Source organism: Falco naumanni, chromosome 18 (assembly GCF_017639655.2).
Source record: "Falco naumanni isolate bFalNau1 chromosome 18, bFalNau1.pat, whole genome shotgun sequence".
NCBI classification, from domain to species: Eukaryota; Metazoa; Chordata; class Aves; order Falconiformes; family Falconidae; genus Falco; species Falco naumanni.
In genome coordinates this window covers 1,398,784-1,406,373 of record NC_054071.1, presented here as the reverse complement: position 1 = coordinate 1,406,373, position 7,590 = coordinate 1,398,784, and the positions used below count along the sequence as shown (strand labels likewise).

General features: G+C 46.4%; 1 long non-coding RNA gene across 1 annotated transcript; it reads right to left on the bottom strand.

The window, feature by feature from the left end:
• Positions 1-5,857: 5,857 nt before the first annotated feature.
• Positions 5,858-7,581, bottom strand: LOC121099165. The gene is made up of 2 exons (XR_005831418.1): positions 7,471-7,581; positions 5,858-6,634 (listed from the first exon to the last, which is right to left on the bottom strand). It is a non-coding gene; the product is annotated as an uncharacterized LOC121099165 (long non-coding RNA).
• Positions 7,582-7,590: the final 9 nt, after the last annotated feature.

Here is a 7,590-nt window from a genome sequence, read left to right as displayed (position 1 = left end):
CCCCTTTCATAATAAGAAAATCTTTTGAGTGTAGCCCACACATGTTTTGGAGGCAGCTGCTTTGCTGATTATTGCAAGCCAAAATGTTATATCAGTACACACCTACTTAACAATACCGGTGGTGTTAATTAAGAGAAGGTTACATTTTGGTTCATATGCCTTTTGAAAAGTGGAATAAACAACAATCTTTATTCCCTTGGGAGAAAAAAAAAAAGTGCAGCTTCTGCCAGTGGGTTTGTAATGTGAGAGTGCTTTACATGGTGTATTTTCACAGCTGTCTTATCAGTTTCCTAAAATGAATCAGGGTGGAGCAAACCGTTCAGGAATGTTATGAAAAAAGGATTTGGAGCTTTGCTGTGGTTCATGATAATGATGCCCTCTTGGGATAGTGTACTGGAGTTGGAAGATCCTACTGGAGATAGGAATAATGCTTTTAAAATATTCTCACACAAAATTCGGCAGCTATTGTGTCTGAACTCTGGATGGAGACATCCTCTTCACTCTTGTTGGGTTTTTTTGTTTGTTTTTGGGGTTTTTTTAATGGTGGTTTGACTTGGAGCGATTTTCAGAGGCGAGGGGCATTTCCACATCTCCTGCTTTGAGATTTGCTGTGGCAAAATGTGGCAGGCTCAGTGTACCTTGTTTCAGTGGGAGCTGAGGATCTCCAGGCTTTGTGGACCTGAGCACTTGCTAGATCTTAGTTGAGATCATCAGCTCCATCTAAACCAGCTGCTAAAGGCTGGCTCTTTCCCCCACAGAAGGCTGTGGGAGAACCCTGACTGATTTCAGTGGGCTCAATATCGTAAACCAAAATACAGAGAAGGAAGCATTTCAGTGCTGTTATGTCTGAGAAAAAGTTACGGTGCTGTTTCCCCTTCACCGGTGTTACTGTTCAGTTAACAAAATAACTGCTCAGACCAGTGCTGTCATACAGCTCTTTGGATTTTCGTGTAGGCAAGCAATAAAAAAAATCTATACTGATTTATTGTACAAATTGCACAGGAGACATGCTCTGCTGGAAAAGAATCTGATGCTCTTTTAGCCCTGCTAGGGGTTAATGCAATACATGGGACTATTTTAGCAGTTTCACTAAGTATCATTTATTCTATCACCGCTAAGAGTTACAGTGTATTTGACAGAAACAAATTGAGTGAACCAAAGCTTTTTCCTTTCATAAAAATGACTGACTAAAACGGTGCTCTTTAAAATACAGCATATTAAATCAACTTATCAAACTTCTGACAGTTTTAGTTTAACTAGCCTTACTTTTTTTGTTGGCTTGTAAAACGCTTATCACTGCTTTAGAACCGGTAGTTTTTTAAGACTTCCCAAGGCTGATTGTGAAGGTGACCAACGTTATCTTCCTTACAGACACCTCAGGTGTCTGCTGCGCGTTGTTTCAGTGGCCTACCAGCGTGTGCACAAAAGAATGTGTCATTTACATCAACTTTATAGTGTCCCGAGTTAAATGTTTTAATGATAAGGTTCAGGATCATTTGGGATAAATTTTTAGAGTTGTTAATTTTCCATGTACCTGAAAAGCTGAAGACATGTTGATCTAGAAAACAGTAATTTGCGGCAGGCCTTGTGTCTTACTTCATCCTGTGTGCAAAATCCAACTGCTCCAATTCCCGAGTTGCACCTCATTTCATAGGGCTGCTGTGAATTTCACAAGGAATCCTTTAAGTCATTACCCCAGTGCCCCAAACCAGGCCCAACTGTATGTTATTTATGACAGATGCTTACTGTTCCTAAGGTGTCCATGGACGGTGGCCTCACAGTCTTTACATTTACTCACAGTCTATTTCAATGCTTAACCAATATTTACAATTAGAAAATTAGTCTTTGTTTCCAGTCAGAATCATCCTTTGCTGTATTTTAAGCCCTTGTCCACTGCAGTCATGGAGAACAAACGGTTCCTTGCATCTCCTTTTGACCTTGTACATACATGAAGGTTGTTGTCTTGTCTTTAGGCTAAAAATGCTATTTTGGTCATTCTCTCAAGGGATAGAAGATGGGCATGAGAGGCAGAAAATAACACAGACAAGCCAACTTTTTCGGGCACTTCAGTTTGGACAAGATTTATTAGTAGAAGTAATGTCTTCTGACTGGAGTAATTAGAACAATGAGGCAAGTTTCTGGGGTGCACAACCCCTTTAACAGCAAACTTTGAACTCTGCGCAAGGAGCAAAAGTTTAAAAAACGGTGAACCAAAAAAAGTCCAACAGAAAAGCTTTTCTAATTCTTCCAGCTATAATAGTTGGTCTGCAATGAGTCTTGTCCTGCCTGTGTCTTGGGACCATCACAGCAAAGTACAGTCCATACCGAGCATCCTTCCAGAATGCTGGAACATAAATTACAAAGGATAATGTGCTGGAATTTTAATTAATGGATGCAGACAAACTGGAAATGCAGTTTTCAGCTGCTGTTAGTGTATCTTTATATTTATTCAGGACCATAAACATCACACGTAATCCAAAATGGTTACAGTAGCCACTGTACATAGCTGTGCCAAAGCTGTGGAAATGGTGCAAAGCTTTTGCTACCCTTTTTTTTTCCTACCTACAGATGAGTGTTTGTCTGATTGCCATCTGCAGTTGTTAACGGTGAGCTGGTGAACTCCTAAAGACTGAGCCAAGTTGGTCCTGGCATAATTGAATGGGGAAATACCAAAAGCTGGTATTCTGGTTTGGTCTGGCATATATACAAATTCTGGCGTCTTCTGTCTACAAAAAGACTGTTAATTCTGTAACATTAACAAAGCAGAAGGTACAATTATGAAGATTTTTCTTTGTGTACAACTGAGTGCTGTTTGGCCTCTGGTGGGCGTACTCCAGCGTGCCAGAGGTGCGCTGGTTCAGTTCAAGACATTATCTCGATGGCATGCAATCATGAAGGCTCCTGTAGCGCCTCTCAAGAGGAAAATGGTGCGATTGGTATTGTTGCTAGATCATGATCTGCATAAATACATCCTCTCTTTCAAAATTGCAATTATAGTTTGACATACAATGTTCTTTTAATAATGGGTGTTTTCTGTTAAACAGAGTATTCTGAACTGAGGCATTTGTTTGGTGGATTAAGGATGCTCATCTACCTGTTTTGAAAAAGAAACCACGAGAGAGCGTCAGGCAGCGTTTGAAAAGTTTTAGGGTAGAAGGAACACTGTGGCTAGGCAGGGGACATGCTCATCCTACTTAAAGGCACTCTTTGCTCACTGCTACTGAAACAACACTCTGACGCCTTGTATAACACCCTTCTTTTACAACGTCATTTGCTGCATTGTTGTTCTCGCTTAAAATTTCTTGAGGCCAGTGGGCAAGGCCTTCTGCGAAGTCTCTAGTGACACAGTATTAAGCCCTTCTGGAGGTCAGTGATCTCCCGTGCTGACAGACCTCCGGCTCAGAGCTCACCGTCTCTTGGCCAAACACCTTTTAACTCCATCTAAGCCTGTGGGGTTTTTTTCTGTACTTCCATCTGCTGCAGGAGGGAAGTGGGAATGGCTGTGAGCTGCTTCCTGTGGCGGGCAGGACCCTTTGATGTAGGTTTGACATGCTGTGGCATATGTCACCGGCTCTTTGTTTCAGCATAGCCTTTAACGTTCTTTTTCTCGGCGTTGAAGGGCGTTTTGGGGTTTGGTTACACATCTGTCTGAGATACAACGCTCTGCAAGCAGGGGAAGTTTTGTCTCTGTTGACTTCAGTTATTGAAAGAACTAGAAGCTGAGTATTAATTCTGAGCTTCCCAAAATGCAGTTTCTTTCCTGTTGCCTGGTCATCTCACTCCAAACCAGGTGTATACAGGAAAATAAAGGCATTCTTACTCAGCCTGTTACTTTTCTTTTTTTTTTTTTCCCTTCTCTGAAGCTCTGTTAGCAAGCCCAAGTAATTTCAGCCATTGCTCAGATGAAGGGTAATGCTGACATTAAAATGCAAGCCAGGTGGTAGAAGAAGGGTCATAAAGCACACGTTTATTTAGCTTTAGACAAACCAGAGTTGGTTATCCACAGCTCAAGGTGCTCTTGCCAAAAATTGCAAAAATTAAAATTAAACAGCCAGCAAAACAAAAATCTCCCTTTCCTTCTGCAGAAAAACAAATCTATTTCAAAACTCCCCAGGCTACACAAATAGATATGCCTTTCATTAGTTACTGAAGGGCTGGCAGACCTTGTGTTCTTTCAGACTGCTGAAGTGTGAAGAAAATTAGTATCTCACATTTACGGGATTATACTAGAATATTTTCTCCACAGGCATATATTTCTTAGATAACAAATATTGTGAGCAATATTTATTTTTTATATGGTCACACTTAATAGAATCCATCTAGGAGATGATCCAATGGTATATATGATTTAAAAGACAGAGCGGCTTTTATATCTTCCTGTAGGGATTCTGGCTATTTAAGAGGCAACATCTTGTTTATTACAGCCAGATTTTTTTCTCTGCTGTTGTGCAAACTTCACATCAGCTTGCAGTACAAACACACAAACCAGCAAGAGTTGATTAAGGTTTTATGTGAATTTTTTGGCTCCCTAGTTCACCAAAGAGGTGCTTGAACGAGTGGTTGTAACGCTAAGGGGCTGGATGTAACAAGGCGTGGATGTGACCAAAATGGAACCTGGATTGACTTCTGGACCAGAGTCAGGAATGGTGATCCTGGAAGCTCGCCCCTCGTGCCTTAGCTAATCTTTGAGGACATTTTGTTGAAATACCTGTAGTTGTGCTTCTGCATAGGCACAGACCAACCCAGTCTCGGAGGTCTGGGCGGTTTGGTGCTTCATTTCTAACAAAGCTTCAACAGCCGGGATCCAGGAGCTATGCGTGCCTGTGCGTCCCAGAAGGCACTTCCAGCGCGAGCTCCCTACGATCCAGCAGGATCTGGCTCCCTGCAACACGCAGGGGAGGCCGTCGTTGCTGTGAACAAGGATGCTGTCCTTTCAGTCCCCTCCTCTGCCTCGGGGCTTCAAACCCAGGTATTGCCTTGGAGAAGCTCCTTGCCTGCTTGGGTTCTCACTGGGAGCGCCCAGCTTATACTGGCACGCGGAGCCCGCGTCCGCAGCGTAAGTACCAAGGCGCCGTGTGTGCCTCAGGAGGTCCTGCAGCCACAGAGGGTGTTGGCTGCTGCAGGACTGGGGGAGCCTTTCTGCACACCTGCCCGTGCTGAAGTGTCTGCTTTTGGCCACAGCCACGTGGGCTAGCGTGGGGAACGGACCCTGCGCCCTCGCTCCCGTGTTCCCACACCAGGCCAACACCAGTCCTGGACTGGACACCAGTGACTACGTATTTGGACACTGTGGCTCCCCTCTTCCCATTTGGAAGCTGGTCTTTCACCGTTCCCTTGTTTCCTCTGACTTCTCAGCTCTGTATGGGAAGTGCCAGATCCTCCCTCTCTTTCACAAACCTGTGTCTTGAAATCTGTTTTCTTGGGAATGATATGGGTACATAAATAAAGCAGTTGACATCAGTTCTGAGAATATTTTCTTGTAGGTGGAACTATTATTCCTCCATGATACTGTAACATTGCAGAGAGTCAGTGATGTGCTATGCTAATTAGCTGCTGAAGGAAAAATGGGAATTATTGTGGCTATGTGTTTCCATCTAATACATGTGGTTTAAAAAGACTAAAGGGCAACAGAAGATAAGCAATTACAAAAAGCACTTCTGCTGCAAGTAATGAAAGAGACAGGAGGCTACAGATTCAGATGAAAATATTTCTGGAAGATTTCCCTACAGCGTTTGGTGGGTTGAATGTGTTTGGTTTTTTTTTTTTTTTTTTTTTTTGGGGGGGCCTTTATAAAGTGCTTGTTGTGCTGTTTTATGTGATGCCATTCTCTAATGAAAGCAAAACCCAACAACTGAAGTGACAGATGATATAAATGATATATATTTACTTACTCTGATCCAAGCTTAATTCCAGAAACTTGGCATCTTGTTTATCAGCTTTGCTAACAACTACACATGAAAACCAAAACAGAGCTACCTCCAATTTTGATTAACACTTCCTAGGTGTAGGAATCTTTCTGTTGCTATTAATTTTTTGTACAAGTAATTTTCTTGACTCACAACTGAAGATTACCCTGTTGCTTAATTTATTTGGTCATTAATTTGGCACTGTGGGCAGATGTGATGTAAAGCTCTTAACTATTCTGGGGTTAGACGGAGGCAACCCAGAAGGTTTAACAAGGCCTCCATCCCAAGGGAGTGTAGATACTTTTAATTAATTTAATTAAAGGGAACGTTTTGTACTGGACTAAAAGGATTATTTTGTTGACTAAGACCTACGTATTAGTTTATTCTTAAAGGGAAATAACCAGATGAAACCCAAAATTGTTTACCATATGCAAAAATAACACTGATTTTTTTTAGTTTGATAAGAAACCCACATTTCTGTCACTGTTGTATTTAATTCCCAGTGGACAATTAAGCAATGCCGATATGCTGATTGGATTGCAAGTTGCAATGTGTATCTTAAGCTGTTTAGTAATGTCAATAAATATTTATGTTAGCTGTAACAGGTAACACAGCTCTTCTCTTCCCGTATGTTTTCCGTTTGCACCTGGCCTTCACCTGCGGCCCATCTCTTGTAGGGGAGGATGAGGAAAGCGTTTGGGTTTCCAGGTGTGACTCCCAGAAGTCTCCTTAAAAAAAAAAAAAAAAAAAAAAGCAGACAGACAAACAAAAGGTGGAAGGCAGGCTGTGGGGGTGCTTCCCAGCAGCGCCTGCCTGCCCGTGCGGGGGATGCCTGCGCGGCCCCCACCGCCCCTGGCGCGGCACGGCCCGGCCCCGGCGCCCCCCCCCTCGGCCCGGCGGGCTCTGCCTGCAGCGCGGAACGGCTCCCTCACGGCGGGGCCCGCGCCACCGCCTCCCCTCAGCGAGCAGCGCCGCGCCCGCCGCCATCGCCTCCCCTCAGCGAGCAGCGCCATGCCCGCCGCCACCGCCTCCCCTCAGCGAGCAGCTCCGCGCTCCCCGCCGCCGCCTCCCCTCACGGGGCAGGTCCGCGCCCACCAGCTCCCCTCAGCGAGCGGCTCCGCGCCCGCCGCCATCGCCTCCCCTCACGGGGCAGGTCCGCGCTCCCCGCCGCCGCCAGCCCTCAGCAAGTCCGCCCGCCTGCCCTCAGAGCAGCTCGACGCTCTCCGCCGCCGCCTCCCCTCACGGGGTAGGCCCGCGCCCACCGCCTCCCCTCAGCGAGCGGCTCCGCGCCCGCCGCCATCGCCTCCCCTCACGGGGCAGGCCAGCGCCCACTGCCGCCGCCTCCCCTCGGAGAAGCGGCAGCCGCCACCACCGCGCTCCCCCTCACAGGAGGCGCCCGCCGCGGCCCCGCCCGCCTCCCGCTAAAGTTTCTCCCGCAGCTCGCCGGGCGCGGGCGCTGCTCTGGCCAAGCCGGCGCCTGCCCGCGCCCTCCCGCTCGCTCCCGGCCGGGCCGCGAAGGCAGGCGGCGGCCTGGGGGCGGTGCGGGCGCGTCCCACCGCCCTACCTGCGGGGTGGGGAGCGAGCCGCCCCGCCCTTCCCGAGGAGACCTTCCCGCGGCGCAGGTTGCGCTGGGGCGGAGAGGGGCCCTCGGTTTGCATAGCCACGCCCCCTCATGAATAACCAA